At 44.5% G+C, this 16,732-nt stretch overlaps 1 protein-coding gene across 7 annotated transcripts in view; it reads right to left on the reverse strand.

Annotated features, from left to right (window-relative positions):
- foxj3 (forkhead box J3) overlaps positions 1-6,693 on the reverse strand; it is a 139,855-nt gene extending 133,162 nt beyond the window's left edge. For all 7 annotated transcript variants that reach the window (XM_070860233.1, XM_070860230.1, XM_070860234.1 and 4 more), the window contains exon 1: positions 6,541-6,693. The gene's annotated coding sequence lies outside the window, so the exon portion shown is untranslated. The remainder of the gene's footprint in view (positions 1-6,540) is intronic.
- Between the last annotated feature and the right edge of the window lie 10,039 nt (positions 6,694-16,732).

Genomic DNA, 16,732 nt, shown 5'->3' on the forward strand with positions numbered 1-16,732 from the left:
ATATACAATTTGTAGAAATTCTTGTTAAATGAGCTTGTACACACTCACTGTCTTGGTACACACATGAAAATTTGCCACTTGGCAACTGACAAGATACTATCTTAATATTAGGCAGTCCCGCGTATCGAGGATCACCCGCTTTCACACCAAAAAGGGATGAGTTCACAGGTCTTTCAATGAGGGACCTGACATTCTAGGTCCCGAACTACATATTGAAGGGTGGAAGATGCCTGTGCCCTTTAACGTGGGGTGGCCATTGCACACCAGCCACCACATGGGCTTGACAGAGCTAGGTCTTGATCCAGTGGCAAGGGTTAACCAAGACGACCGGAGACCGAGCTCTGCTGCACAGACCTAGTGCGCACACATGCTCCTACTATCCACAGATCGCAGTGTGGGCTGGCGCATGCTGCCCATGGACTCTCGTCTCCCCTGGCCCCCGATCTCTCACTGCTCCTCCACCTCGATCAAAAATGGTACCAGCACCCAAGCAACTGCACGCAGGGGTCACCAATGTTCCAAATCCAATCAGTTTTGTCATTCTTCCTCATTCGCCTTGCAACGAGTTAAAAAGTCCTAAGTATCAGCTGCTTGGTTGCTGTCACCACAACATACTGTGCTATTTAAGCTCCTAACTTTGTTCCCACTTGCACCGCTAATGTTATTTTCATTTGAAATGGAGTCTTAAACTGCAGCTTTAGTTGTCACTGTTTCTGGGCTCACAATAGCCAGTCACACATTTTGAGTGCCTTAGCTCCCGAGGACAGCTCATATTAGTATTGAATCGTTCCCAGACAAAACAATTTGCTTTGAAGACTGGAACATCCTGACACAGGAAAAGCAGTTGCTTTGATTGGAATAGGTTTGTATAATATCTCTAGTACTCAGTATCATTACATCGTCTCAAACTGTGTCACTGTTTGCTGAACTACCACGCAATTCTTGCTAACTGCTATCAGTAGAACCGAGACCATTATCAACTGCTGTCACAAATCAGGCAACTGTAGAAAGTATTAAGCTACTCAAGCACACTGCAGCACTGTGAAGAAATGTACATGTTCATTTTAGGGCACATTTCTACTGGATTTAGGATGTGCAGAATCAGATTCTATTCCAGCTCCACCCAGGTTGGCCCCAATTCTCAAATGCATTTTTAACATTTCAATCCAAAGGCTTCAGGTAAAGCTGCTGCTCTCTGCTTTACAGAAGTGTCTGGGTGTGCACAAACAACCTCATCCTTCGATTTGAAAGGCATTCGAGACAGTCAGCCATTTCTGAAATCTTCCAGTCAAGAGCTCACCTTTTTGTCAGCTTAGTATCTGGCACACTGAAATCCTTCACATGTTTAAACTGCTGAGAAATCCACAGGAACAGCTTCTTTTGATCTGACATGAAGTGTGCACTCTCTGTACGACCATCCAGTTGCATAAACCCAATGAATTTAGGGGCAGTTTAACAAGAGCCAAAGCATAACTCCACATGTGCATTGGGGTACTGCTGAAATGTAACCAGAATTATCTGGACCAGAGCGGGAAGAACCCCAGCCCTCAGTAATAGCGCCATCGTTCCACGACCCATGAATGTGCCAGGACAGCTGGTCAATACCAACAGTGCCCGGGATCATCGTGGACAATTCTGGCAAAGAAACGAGATTGGAGTCTGCCAGAGATCAATTCAGTTCCACGAGAGCTCAGATCCAGTCAGCACCTCCATGATCGTTTGATGTAACTGCTTTAAGAACAGAAATGTAATTAGACACAGATGAAAGATAATCCTTTATTTCAGCTGCAGGATTACATTCTGTATGTTTAGATGAAAAAAATGTATTACAACCCGATTCACACCAACTAAAAAGTAAAAAGGTCTCCCTTTAACCTCTCCATTCGACCTATACAACCAAATCCCATCAGTTTAAATCATGGCTGCATGCCCAAATTTTAGCTGCTATATACTCATTTCAGCATCAACTGAACTCAAATACATGAAGAGCAAATCACCACAAATGCATCAATTCTCAAGCACAAACGGTACAAATATAAAAATGCTCCCGAGGCCACACACAGGTATGGTTGGGGGAGGGGAGGGGACTGCCAAGCAGCACCCCGAGAAACTTAATGATACCATTTCATGTGCATTTCTAATTGAGACAAGCATCTGGAACCCGTAATCTCATTAAAACGACTTGCTGAGCACTCTGTTGGCACAGCTCAGTTGGTAAGACAGTGCATAGCTGAGTCACACAGATCAGAAATTAACCAGTGTGTTTTAAGGTAGCTTACCTCAACTTGGGCAAAGACAGAGAGGGCACAATTGGTCTTGGTGGCTCCAGATTAGAGGGAGGGGGGCATTATTCAGGCAAGGCCCCCACTCCTGTTCACTATTCAGTCTTCCTTACTACAAGATGCACCAGAGGATATTATCCTAGGACAAATTGGGCTGGGCTGATGGATGAATAGCTTCCCCTGCCCGTCCCTCTTACTGTCTATGCTCACGTGAAGAAAGGAGAGAAAATTGGCTACAAAAGAAATTATCCACTATTGAACTGCAACATAAATCAGGGCAGCTCCTCTTCATCAGCCTTAGAATTCTGTGAAAGCTGCATGGGAGGTATCCCAAGTATTGTACACAATGTAAATGGCATATCTAATTATGTTTGAGCACACATATACAAAAAACAACTTGCGTTTATATAGTGCCTTTAACGTAGTCAAACATTCCAAGACGGGCTTCACAAGTACATTATCAAACAAAATTTGACACCAAGCCGCACAAGGAAATATTAGAATAGGTGACCAGAATGTGGTCAAAGAGGTAGGTTTTAAGGAACATCTCAAAGGAGAGAGATGTAGAGGCGGAGAGGTATAGGGAGGGAATTCCAGTGTTCAGGGCCTAGGCAGCTGAAGGCACGTCTGCCAATGTTGGAACAATGAAAATTGGAGATGCGCAAAAGGCCAGAATTGGAGGAGCGCAGAGCTCTCAGAGGGTTGTAGGCAATGTTCCTTTTAAGGCAATTCTCTGGGCCTCCAGCATAGCAGTCTTGCTGGCTTTCAAATGGGAAAAACCATGCATGCCTTAAAGGAACCCTGCACCCAAAAATAATTAACAGGAACACTGATTGTAGAGCTGGAGGAGGTTACAGAGGTAGGGAGAGATTTGGAAACAAGAAATGAGAATTTTTAAATTGAGGCATTGTCAGACCGGTATCCAATGTAGGCCAGCTAGCGTAAGGGTAGAGCCCATGATGCATGAATTCATAACTGACCAAATAATAACTCCAGTTTTTATGAACCTAGCACTGAAAACTTGTTTCACCAAAGAAACCTTCTTGAATGTTGCACAATTAGTATATTAAAAATGTAAAAAGACATGGCAAGCAACTTTCCCTGTTGCAGAGTAACAGACCCTCAAACTATTCAAATACCATTTTCTTTCAGCTTCAGTTTCCACTTCCACATGTACTTAAGCAACCTGGAACCCGATATGATTTTAAATAACGGCATATTCTTCACCTCACGTGTAGTTGGTGACATCACACTGCTCAACATCTTGCATTTTTATGGCATATTTAAGATAATAAAATTCCCCAAGGCTCTTCACATAGGAGAGAGCAGAACAAAAGTTGAAAAAAATACATTCTAGTCACTTAGAAACTCAAAATAAATCAAAGGAAATGGGTAAACGGGCAACATAATTCATTCTAGTCGTTGGACATTTAGAAACTCTCCAAACTGAAGGCAAGCCTGCTACCAGCAACTCATTCATAAGACCACAGAACCACTTGACAACAATGCTGGCACCCAAAGGGTGTTTGGAAAAGGAAAAAAAACAGATGCTTCCTTAATACAATGTATTGAGGATGCGGTGTTGAGTCATGAATGCAGTCACTGACCAACTGGCTCATTCAAAAGGTGTTAACCAAGCTGTATCAGACCATATGGCAAAATCACAGGCACAAAATCATTGTGGAATCCCTTCTTCAAAGTAGGTTGAGAGATTTTGGAACAAATATCAGAGTTGGGTAAGTCGGGCTGTCTTCTCAGTCGTGCCAGCGAGATGAAGATCAGAGAGCAGCCACAAGGTGCAATAAGAAAGGATCATAAATTTAAGATGTGGGTTTAGGGGGCCCTAAAAAAATACTTTCACCATAGAAAAAATACTTTATGACCATATATATATATACATCTGAAATAATATTTTTGTTACAAATGTGTGCGTGCCCACCATAAGCTTCTTTTTCTTTCTCTGTTCCTCAGTTCCCCAAATTCATCAACAATGATATCCCATGCAAAATACCAGTGGCACGGAACTTTACATTTAAACCATCTAAGTTACTACCTATGTTTAAGTGAACACGCTGCAGAATTGTATAGTGTATAAAATTATGAGGGGCCTAGATAGAGTGGATCGAAAGGACCCATTTCCCTTAGCAGAGGGGTCAATAAATTTAAAGTAATTTGTAGCAGCATTAGAGGTTTGAGGAGAACTTTGTTCACCCAGAGGGTGGTGGGGGTCTCAAAATCACTGCCTGAAATGCAGTAGAGGCAGAAACCCTCATCACATTTAAAAAGTACTTGGACCTGCACTTGAAGTGCCTTAACCTACAGGGCTACAGACCAAGAACTGGAAAGTGGGATTAGGCTGGATAGCTCATTTTCGGCTGACACAGACACGATGGGCCGAATGGCCTCCTTCTGTGCCGTATGATTCTATGATTCTATGAATTGCGAGTATTTAATTTAAAATGCTCTTTTAAGGCTCTCCAAATGGCCCATTGGATAAAAGCGACAGCCAAGACAAAGTGCAAACCCAAAATGCTGTACCTTCGATTCTCAGGCTATGCAGTGTTAGCTGATCCAAGGTGGAGAGGAATTACCGTACTGCAATAATGCAAATAAATTAGGCAGCGTTCCCACTCCTGATTACTATCTAGTGACTTCTGTTGGAAAGTGCACATGAGTAGGCATCAACTCAGGCCAGGATTGGTTTCAGTCAAATAATCTAATTACAGACATACTTGAATAATGGCCATAAAATCATATCTCAGTAGCAGCAAACACCTTTAGGAGATATTGGGGGGCTGGAGAGCAAAAACAAGTAAAACGTATTCAAGCCCATTAAAGTAGAATTGTACTAAACCTTTTTTATTTCAAAATCCATCTCCCTTTGAATTCTGTATATTCTAACTGAAAGATTGCAGGCAACTGGTTTTCAGGCCTGTCTCAGTGTCACTCAGACAGCTGCCACCAGGTCTGAAAACAGAACAGGCTGACTCAATCGGTTTGCTGCCTCAACAAAATCAACAGTTCACTGTATGGGGAAATCATGTCAGGGAATAACCCAAAATATTACTCCCTAGTATTATTTATCCCATCAGATGCAATTGAAGTAGTTATTCAGCCCATTAGCTAAAGTACTCAGTTCTCCTGAAGTAGACAAGATACACCACCACAATTAAGAATTGGAGTGAAAATGTTTGCAATTAGAATTTCACACATGCTCCCCATTGTAAAATCACAACATAAGTCAAGGCACAACTGTTGTTTCGGTGGCATTAGAGACTTCTAACACTCCACACAAGAGAGCTTTCTCACATCTGAAAGAGCAGTAAGGTACCATCTATTCCATAGACATTGGGCAAATCAGGTTTGACAAGTACTATGTGAAGGAGATGGTCATTTACAGTTCACATCAGAAACTACGCAGGTTTAGTTAGTGTACTGATACAAATATACTATAAAAGGGACAGAAAATCACATTTAATGCAAACAATTTCACAATCTGCAATACTCTAATTCAACTCAAATAGATCTCATGTATGCCACCACGACTGACAAGTCCTGTACTTCACCCCACAGCTCAAACCCCACTCTTCAGACATCCCAAGTTGGAAAGGACAAAATCCAGGATTGTACTGTTGGGTGTTTTTCACAATCCAAGAGGGCACAGTGTGAATATTTTACACACCTATCATTACATTACCACCAAAATCCAAGTGCCTGTGCTGGATTATCCATAAGCAGAGAATTTTAAAAATATCGAAGCTCACACATATATCTACATAAATCTGGGTTAAAAAAACAAAGCATTTTATACTGAAATTCCACCATTTCAAGTCTTAAAATTAAGCAGAGTAAACAAGATGTCTCAGGTATATCCCCCTCCTCTCTGCAGCACATTACAGATAAAATGCCCAATATTAGACACTAATGGTGGCGGCCCATGTCCCGCCGCTCCAGTGTCACTCACTGCCCCGGTCTATCCCGGTTTTCCCATTGCAGACCCCGCCAGGCCCGCTTCCCCGCCAGGCCCCGGGATGCCGCCTCCATTCCAGGCCCTAGTAAGCGGTCTGTTTCCCCCTAAAGTGGGCCTCAGTGTCTATTTTAGGCCTCGGTGTCGATAGTGGGTTCTGGCCAGGCAGGCCTGAGGTGCGCTGGCTCGGTCTCAGTTCCCTCCACCTACCCACCCCCCGGCGGGGCCCCCCCCCTCAGATGCTCGAGTCGGGCGCCACTCCCCGGACTCTGCCCCCACTGTGAGACTCACCCTCTGCGGCTTTCCGCCGCCTCCGGCCGTTGCCCTGGGAGAGAGAGAAAAAGCACCCGCCCCCTCCCCGCTGTGGTTGTGGGGTGTTGGGCGCTGGCAGTGCCGCTCCTGCTCCCAGACCCGTTTCCAGTCCCCCGTCCGTGTCAGCGCCAGGCTCGGCCTACACCCGGAACTACTTCCAGCGCCGGGACTTGCCACCCAGCGTAGCGCTCCGCCCGCCCGCCCGGCCGCAGCACCAGGCACGCAGCGACACCTCCGAGCCCGGAAAGAAGAGCGGGCGAACCCTGCTGTCACTCAGCGATTCATCCAACGTGTGGTTCACGTCCGGCCTGTGCTGCAGACTGAAGAGGGCGGGCAGGAGTATTTGCGTTCTTCGTTTTGAGGCAAAAGTAGGTTATTACATATTATAGTTTGTGTTAATACTGGCTGTATAAGAAAAAAGAAGATCGTTCCCCTCAAATTGTCATTTCTATTGTTTTAATTGTAATAGAAAATTAGTAATTAATGTTGTTTTAAAACAAGGCATTACTCATGGACAAAACTACTTATATAATGGGCTCAATTTTCCCCAGTGATTTGCGCCATTTTTTTAGCACGCGCTGCTTTTTTTGGCCAAAATTTTAAAATCCAAGTTTCCCCAAAGATGGTGCGCCAACGTAACTCAGTTAGTTACGTTTTTTTAGGATTGTTTGTTTTTTCTGTCACAGGGGAGGTAACTTGATGTCTGCGTCAGTTTTTCACAATTATGCAAGTTTGGCCATCTTACAATTCTCCTAGGACAGTGTATGTGACCATTCCCAAAAAACCTTCTAGGCACTTAAGAAAAACCAGCGCACATAAAAAAAAATCAGCACTGAAAGACGCCATTGTTTTTAGCCGAAGTTTTGGGGAGGCATCATTAAACTTAAATTTTTCCAACCGAAAAGGCAGAAAATGGAAGTTTCATGCAATTCTTTAAGTTTGGATTTTTTTTTAAGCGCCACGCCACCACCAAAATTCTCCAAACCGGGCTTGTGGGTCGGAGCGTCAGCCGGCACAATCGCTCCCTCGCCCGGACACTGGCTCAGCTTGAAAAGAAGCCCGCGGGAGTGTGGAAGCTGAACTGAAGCTACACTACGTGACTATGCATCAAAAGAAGCCTGGGGGAGTAGTGGAAGCTGAACTGAAGGCATGAGAAGTCTTACACTGTGCCACTTTGCAGCAGCAGCATCAAATGAAGCCGGTGGGGGGGTTCCCAATTTAAGCAAGCCCATTGCGCATGCTCAGACCTGGGTGTGGTCCATACTAGGGCGTTGACCTTGGGGAGAGAGACAACAAAGAAGCTTGTCCTGCCATTTTGAGCTTCTTGCAAAGGTACAATTTAATCATGGGGGCAATACTGACAATGCCATACCTCGTGCAAGCCTTCTGCATGATGGTGCTGCAGAGGAGACAATTGATTCAATGTCATCACATGAGGAACCTCAAAGCACGTAAGATGATGGCCAGGAGGTCTTCTTACCCATGCCAGGTATATCGAGACAGGCATTCATACCTGCACATGAATGATGCAGACTATGTCAGAAGGCTGCGTTTCCGCAAAGAATTGTAACTGAGATCTATGAGTTAGCAAAAGCAGACCTGCAACCCAGAAGCGTCAGTTGAAGTGAAGGTTACAGCTGCACTTTCATTCTATGCATTTGGATCGTTCCAGGTCACAAATGGGGATGTGTGCGCCATTTCTCAACATGCAACACATATCTGCATTCGGCAGGTGACACTTGCACTATATGCCCGGAGGAATGATTACATAAAGTTCCCCATGACCGCCCAGGCAATGCATGAAAGGGCTGTGGGCTTCTCCAGGATTGCTGGTTTCCAAAAGGTACAGGGCTGCATTGATTGTACCCATATCACCTTGTGAGCACCTTTGGAGGATTCCAAGATGTCATCATCATCATAGGCAATCCCTCGAACAAGGATGACTTGCTTCTACGAGTTCACAGGTGTTTCGATGAAGGACCCGATATTCCAGTCCTGAACTCCGATTGAGGGGGTGGAAGATGCCTGTGCGTGAATTTTTTTCGAGATGTACAGGAACAGAAAAGGCTTCCACTCCGTTAATGTGCAACTCGTGTGTAACGACATGCATCGCACCATGTCAGTTGATGCAAGATATCCTGGGAGCACCCATGATGCGTTCATCCTATGCGAGCTGGCTAATGGGAGACAAAGGGTACGGCTTCGCCACCTGGCTCATGACGCCTCTACGCGTTACCTGGACGGAAGCTGACCGGGAATACAACATGTCGCACATTGCGACGCGCAGCATAATAGAGAGGACCATTGGCATCTTGAAACAGCGTTTCCGATGCCTGGACCATTCCGGAGGCTACCTGCAATACTCCCCTGAGATTGTCGGTCAGTTCACTGTTGTGTGCTGCATGCTGCATAACTTAGCCATCATGAGGCAACAGAAGCTGCTAGTAGAAGACCATCTATGGTGAGAGTGGCTGATGAGGAGGAGCAACATGCAGATGACGAGGTCGAGGAGGAGGAAGCCATGCAATTACCTGAACCCGGAGCACGATGACGGAGGAGGGCGGGCCATCGTGCCCCTTTAACAATTACTGGAGCCTTGCGCCAGCAGCTCATCCGTGAACACTTTGCTGCCTGAAGGCTCAGCGGCAACTATTCCACATGGACCATGTTTACTGTTTGGACCTGTTCCGTAATATTGTGTTGTGTTAATGGAACAAATAATGGAAATGATTCTTCTTTACTTCAAAAAGTTGTGTTAATAACAGAACACATAATGGAAATGATTCAATTATAATTTAAAATATATTTTATTCAAAAGTTTAACAAACATTTGTTTGTACTTAACTTCAATAAAAATATTCTTGTATCAAATTTTAAAGTTTTCAGTTAAGATCACTTAAAAACTTTAAGATCACGTGCAAACTCTAAGATCACTTAAAAACTTTTAAACTTATAAATTTACATAACTTACAAAAAACTTTTAATTTGAGAACAGTTACAACAGCAACAACAAGAATCAGAAGCAGGAGAACAGCAACAACAACAACAGCAGCAAAGAAAGGCTGCACCCATCTCTCCTCTACCTTATTCTAAGACCGCCCGCTGCGCTTGGTCTTGGTGACTCCACCCCTGCCCGCAGACGGTGGCGCAGCATTTCTCGGGTTGATACCAAGCTTATTCTTTCGAACATCTCAGGTAATGCGCACTTCTTGATCGGGGAGGGAGCGGCGGGAGCAGCTGGTAATGTGGAAGGCCTGGCTTGGGCCACTTCAGAGGCTGGTCTGGGGATTGGAGTAGGAGTGGCAGTTGATTCTGTCAATGGGCGCGGGGTTTGGGGTGTGTTCCCTTATTGCGGTAACTAACTCCAACATTCCCTCCCTCATGTTCACCGACAGTGTCTCAGCTACCTGTGACATGCCCTCCCGCATGTTAAACGACAATGTCTCAACTACCTACAACATTCCCTCCCCCATGTTCACTGACAGCGCATCAGCTACCTGCGAAATTCCCTCCCTCATGTGCACCAACATTGTATCTGTTACCTGCGACATTCCCTCCCTCATGTGCACCGACATTGTATCTGTTGCCTGCGACATTCCCTTTCTCATGTTCCCGAACAGTATTCCCATTTCTTGTAAGAGTGTTGTTACTTCCCCCGACAGTCCTAATACCTCATCACCCACTCCACTGATGGTGTCCAGGAGTGATCGCAAAAGGTCAATGCTTTCCACACTCATTGCCATCATCTGAACCACATCTATTAGATCCTGCACCTCAGGAGAGTGCTGTCGAGCTCTCCTTCCACTCCTCACCCTGGGTGTGGCTCCCTGCATCCCGCTGAGACCTGCAGCCTCGGATGATGGGGCCCTGGGTGTGCCTCGCTGCATCCCACTGGGACCAGCAGCCTCAGACAGTGGGAAACCATGGAATGTCCCAGCAACACTTGTACCACTCAGGAAAGGGCCTGGCACCTCAATGGGCGGCACCTGCACCTCCTCCAAAGTGAGTATTACAGCGGGGGCTTCATCCATCCCCTCCCCCTCTCCCTCATCCCCATACTCTTAGTCTGGAAGGTGGGATTGGAAGATGTTCTCCTCTTCAGGCTCAGCCGCATCTGAATCTTCTTTTGCATCGTTAGGATTGGCCTCAAGTTCTGCAAAATCTAACAGAACAGACAAATGGTTAGCAGCAGAGGAGGGGCTCACACAGCACAGGCAGCAGGCTGATTTGAAGGACCACGATGAATGATAGCACATTGCATCAACGGAAGCATAGCTGACAGAGACATCCCCATGAACCAAAGCATGGCTAGCCCATGCAGTGCTTAACATTTAGCAAAGGCAGACTGTGGAATTTGCAGGACTTACCCTCTCCCTCGAGTGTGGGCCCAGCTTGTGCAGTGGTGGGTGCTTTTCTCCAGGCAGGACCCATCAAAGCAGCGACCCTCTCTTCTAAGGGTGTTAGTGGGTGCAGATTTTCCAGACCTCCTCCTGTTCGAGTTCTTTCCCGTTTGTTGTGTGCCACCTTCCTCGGCATAACTTTTTAGGGAGGGTGTCTTTCTGCTGGGTGGGACATATACAGCTGGTCACATATACGATTGCAATTCCATTGAATAAATAAAAATATTACTTACACTAACTACTTGACCAAGGTCCTGCCATTTATTTTTGCATTGGCCTCCAGACCTCGGGGTAATCTTCTGCAAATTGGTTCCAGCGTTTCTTCATTTTTTTTGGTGAAACTTTTATGTGACCTCTGCTGGTGCCCAGCTCGTGCCACCTGGTCTCAATTACAGTAACCAGTTCCTCCACTTCATCCTGTAAGAAATTTTTGGTCCTTGAGCCGCGTTGCATCTTGTATTGCAGCTCCAATTTTTCCAATGAGAATTAAAGTTCTCACACACAACTGGCTCTTTAAAAATGGCCGAATGCAGACTGGGAGCTGTACTGGGCATGCGCGCCCATAGCAATCACGTCAAAACGTCCTCTTTTTTCGCTCATGCGCAGAAGGGGGGGGGGGGCGGCATTGTTTTTTCGGCGCAAACATTAGGCTCCACCCCCCCGAAGCTACAGAATAAGCTGCGCGCCGCCAATTTCAAAAAAAAAAGAATGGAGTAGTTGGGACCAGAAAAAAAGAGCGTAACTCTGGCAATACACCAAAAAACAGCATTGGGGAAAATTGAGCCCATTATTCTACTCTCAATGTTTAAATATTTCCTCTATTCTATTGCTCACCTTCATGTCTACATAACAACAATGACTATACTTCAAAACGAACGTAAGAATTAAGAGCAGGAGTAGGCCATTCACCCCCTCGAGCCTTCTTCGCCATTCAGTAAGATCATACGAACAATGACGGACAGGTAAAGACCATCTGGTCCATCGAGCCTGTCCCACACAATTGCGATACCTTGTGTATCACAACATATGCACTCCACCCCACCCCAAACCATGTGATCTCCTGGGAGAGGCAAAAAATCAGATTATCAACCCAGGCCAATTTGGGGGGAAAAATCTGGGAAATTCCTCTCCGACCCATCTAGGCGATTGAAATTAGTCCAGCAGATCACTTTGGCCACTATATTCCCTGCAGTACCTACCTTCTGTAAGTTAATCTCCGCCGCAGCCAGAAACAAATCCAGCTTTTGCTTAAAGAAATTCAGTGAGTCTGCATCCACCACATGAGAGGGCAGCTTGTTCCCAGAGATCTACTATTCTCTGGGAAAAGAACCACCTCCTGACATCTAACCTAGATCTAGCCTTATACAACTTAAATTTGTGGCCCTGGTCCTGCCTAACCTATTTAATTGAATACGATCCTGGCTGATCTTCTACCTCAACTCCACTTTCCTGCACTATCCCCATATCCCTTGATTCTCTCAATATTCAAAAATCTATCGATCTCTATCTTGTATATATTCAATGACTGAGCATCCACAGTCCTCTGGGGTAGAGAATTCCAAAGATTCACCACTCTCTGAGTGAAGAAATTTCTCCTCATCTCAGTCCTAGATGGCCAACCTCTTATTCTGAGACTGTGACCCCTGGTTCTAGACTCCCCAGCCAGGGGAAACATCCTCTCTACATCTACCCTGTCCAGCCCTGAAAGAATTTTGTATGTTTCAATGAGATCACCTCTCATTCTTCTAAACTCTAGAGAATATAACCTAGTCTACTCAATCTCTCCTCATAGGACAATCCTCCCATCTCAGGAATCAGTATGGTGAACCTTCGTTGCACTCCCTCCATGGCAAGTATATCCTTCCTTAGGTAAGGAGACCAAAACTGTACACAATACTCCAGGTGCGGTCTCACCAGGGCCCTATATAATTCAAGTAAGACATCTTTACTCCTATACTCAAATCCTCTTGTAATAAACACCTACATACCATTTGTTTTCTTAATTGCTTGCTGTACCTGCATGTTAACTTTCAGTGATTTGTGTACAAGGATACCCAGGTCCCTCTGAATACCAACATTTCCCAATCTCTCACCGTTTAAAAAAAGGATCAGTGTTTGAGATATATTGAGGGTGTGAAAGGCACTGTATAAACACAAGTATTTTATCTCTATAAATATATGTCTATTTATTCTTTAATATACTAGCAAATCTCCTATGATATTGCTTACTGAGTTGGTGGTTGCGCTGTTGCAAGGGGATTGTTGAGGTGTGCACATAGGATATGGTGCACATGCCATTGGAAGGATTCAGAAACTTAGAAACATAGGGCCCAAGTTTCCACACGATAAAAAACGGGCGCCTCTCCGAGCTGGGCGCCCGTTTTTCGCACCTAAAACGGCGCCGGAAAAAAACCGCGCGATTCTGGAGAGCCCTGCAGCTCCTTGTCTGTTTGGCGCGGCGCCCAGGGGGGCGGAGCCTACACTCGCGCCGATTTTGTAAGTGGGAGGGGGCGGGTACTATTTAAATTAGTTTTTTTCCTGCCGGCAACGCTGCGCGTGCGCGTTGGAGCGTTCGCGCACGCGCAGTGTGAAGGAAAACATTGGCACTCGGCCATTTTTGTAGTTCTTTGTAGCTGTTTAATTTTTGAACATTTTTTAATAAAAGCACATTGCCATCAGCACATCAGCACTTGCAGCCTTCTCACCGTCTCCTTTCCCCCCCCCCCCCCCCCCGCTCTGCGGGAACGAACGGCTGTCTCCTCCTCCCCCCCCCCCCCGCTCCGCGGGAACGAACGCCTGCAGCATTCTCCGTGCCTGAAGCACTTTCACACAGGTAGGAAGATGGTTTATTTAATCTTTTCTTTGCTTATAAATGTTTATTCAGGTTGGATTTATTTGTATAATATTTGTAGAAGTATAAATAAGGATTTATTGTAGAATTTAATGACTTCCCTTCCCCCCCCCCCCCCCCCACCTCATTCTGGACGCCTAATTTGTAACCTGCGCCTGATTTTTTAATGTGTAGATCAGGTTTTTTCAGTTCTACAAAAATCTTCACTTGCTCCATTCTAACTTAGTTTGGAGTACGTTTTCACTGTGGAAACTTTGAAATCAGGCGTCGGTGGCCGGACACGCCCCCTTTTGAAGAAAAAATTCTATTCCAAAGTAGAACTGTTCGACCTGACTAGAACTGCAGAAAAAAAAATGTGGAGAATTGCGATTTCTAAGATAGTCCGTTCTCCACCAGTTGCTCCTAAAAATCAGGCGCAAATCATGTGGAAACTTGGGCCCATAGAAAGTAGGTGCAGGAGTAGGCCATTCTTGAAAGAAGTTATCAAAGATGTGCTCGGGGGATCAAAGTAAGTGTTTTTTGATTGGTAGCTGGAAAAAAATAAACACAAAGTTTTCCTTACCCACTCCAGGTGGATAAAGTCCTCTTGATTAATTACTTCCTATTAGTGCTCTCATTCTTGGAGCCTTTTCCATTGTATGGAAAGGAGGTAGGGTTTACAAGCACCTTTTCCTGACATGCTCGGTGAAGACCAGTCTTGTCAATCAGAGAACAAATTCTGGTTCCATGCACCTCTTCAAAATATTGTGTTCAGTTGTATCAGGGGAGAAGCAGCCTTGTGGGAATTGTAGTGCACAGAATGCTTGCATAGAATCACACTGTGCATTAGTTCTTCAGTACTCTGCTACCTAGCTGAGCATGTCATTCAGGTCACAGAATGATAGCTATGGGAAAATCCATCTGTTCATACTGTAGGCTTCTCAAGGGAACAGAAAATCAAAAGAAAGAAAGACTTGCATTTATATAGCACCTTTCATGACCATTGGACATCTCAAAGCGCTTTACACTGGAGTACTTTTGGAGCGTAGTCACTGTTGTAATGTGGAAAACGCGGCACCCAACCTGCGCACAGCAAGCTCCCACAAACAGCAATGTGATAATGACCAGTTAATCTGTTTTTCCTAATGTTGATTGAGGGATAAATATTGGCCAGGATAACTCCCCTGCTCTTCTTCAAAATGGTGACATGAGATCTTTTACATCTACCCGAGAGGGCAGATGGGGCCTCGGTTTAACATCACCTCTGACAGTGCAACACTCCCTCTGCACTGCACTGGGAGTGTCAGCCTAGATTTATGTACTTAAATTCCTGGCATGGGACTTGAACCCACAACCTTCTGACTCAGAGGTGAGAGTGCTACTCACTGAGCCACAGTTGACATTAGTGGCAAACATTGTTACAGATGTACATAAAGGGCAAAAGTAAATGTAAATGTTATCATTTCCTTGTGAATTTTATTGTTTTTTTTTGTCTGTCTTATGTTAAAACCCAGTATTAAATCCCCGGCTTAGTGAGAAAACAAGATAGGGGCCAAAAACATTCCAAAAATAATTTGAAGAAATGTTGTTGCTTCATCTTCCTTTTATTGGTAGCTGTTGCTGAACATTGGATTCATTCCTTCTTGCCACTTGTTTATTGGTCTGCTCTATATTGTTTTACTTGTCATTTCTTGATATTTTATTTTAAAAATAATAATTGAGCCAATCAGGTGCAAGTGGGACACTTCGTGGTGTGTGGATTCACATCAGATGGAAGACTTTATATAGATAGGAAGAAATTGTTGAACATTTGCCATCTAATTTATGACCCTAATACAGCGGTGTCCATGCTTTTGCCTTTGACTGCAGATCCTCACAGAGCACGTACAAAATTTAAATCTATGTTACCATTACTTTAGAGATGTTAGATTATTGGTATCTACAGATCTGAATGATCATTTAATTATCAATGAGGCAACAGTTCTAAAAAATAGCCTATCCCAAATCTCCACTCCTGCAAAATAACAAAATATAAGTTCTTTGTGCTTTCAAGACTGGATTTCCAGGATCTGGGCTACACTCTCAGGCCATATATTAAAGCACTTTAGTTTTGTAATGTAGAAAAATGAGTTGAAGCTGCAATGTGAAGTCCCTGTCATTGTGATGTCCGTCCTTGTAGGGTAGCAGGTATCGAGAAGTGACATTCCCACTGTACAGTGACCGATTACGACTTTTCAGTTGTATTGTTCATAGCACTCAAACAATGATCAGTCAAAAAAATTGAGCATTAATTACCATCAAAATAATCACATGGGTTATCCGAGACCAAAGAACCATTACTGTCTAAACTGAAACCCACCAATTCCATGACTCCTGTCTGTACCAGCATTGATCCTGTCAAACAAACTTGCAGATTAGCATTAAATGAGTGAGATGGTGGGAATTTGAGGAATAGAATAGTTCTGTGATTACCATTGGCTAATGAGATTACTCCAAAAGGATCAGACACAATATTTTATCTATATGGAGAACATAGTTTTGTGGTATTCGATTTTAGATTGTTTGAGAAACTTGCAATGAGTACTTCCCAGTTATTAATTCTTTAGTGTTCTGTATAAACTGCAAGGATCCCGGAAGTCCCTGTTGGCAGTTGCTGTCATGGTTGACAAAAAGACTGATATACTTAAGAAGTGAACTACAACCAAAAGCTGTATGGTATTGCTGGCTGTGGACACAGTGCCGCAATCTCATTGTGAATTTCAGATGACTGTTCTATTGAATTGAACCCTACCATAGAATTTGGGACTATAACCACTCTTGAGAATCAGTTTAGTGGTTGTCTCAGTATCGACAAGCAAAGCCTGCAGTAGCAGATCACCGTGCACAATGTCGGACAGACCTGTGTGCTGAGCTGATGTCCCATTGGTCATTCAAGCCGGAG

Source organism: Pristiophorus japonicus, chromosome 18, assembly GCF_044704955.1.
Source record: "Pristiophorus japonicus isolate sPriJap1 chromosome 18, sPriJap1.hap1, whole genome shotgun sequence".
Lineage (NCBI taxonomy): Eukaryota > Metazoa > Chordata > Chondrichthyes > Pristiophoridae > Pristiophorus > Pristiophorus japonicus.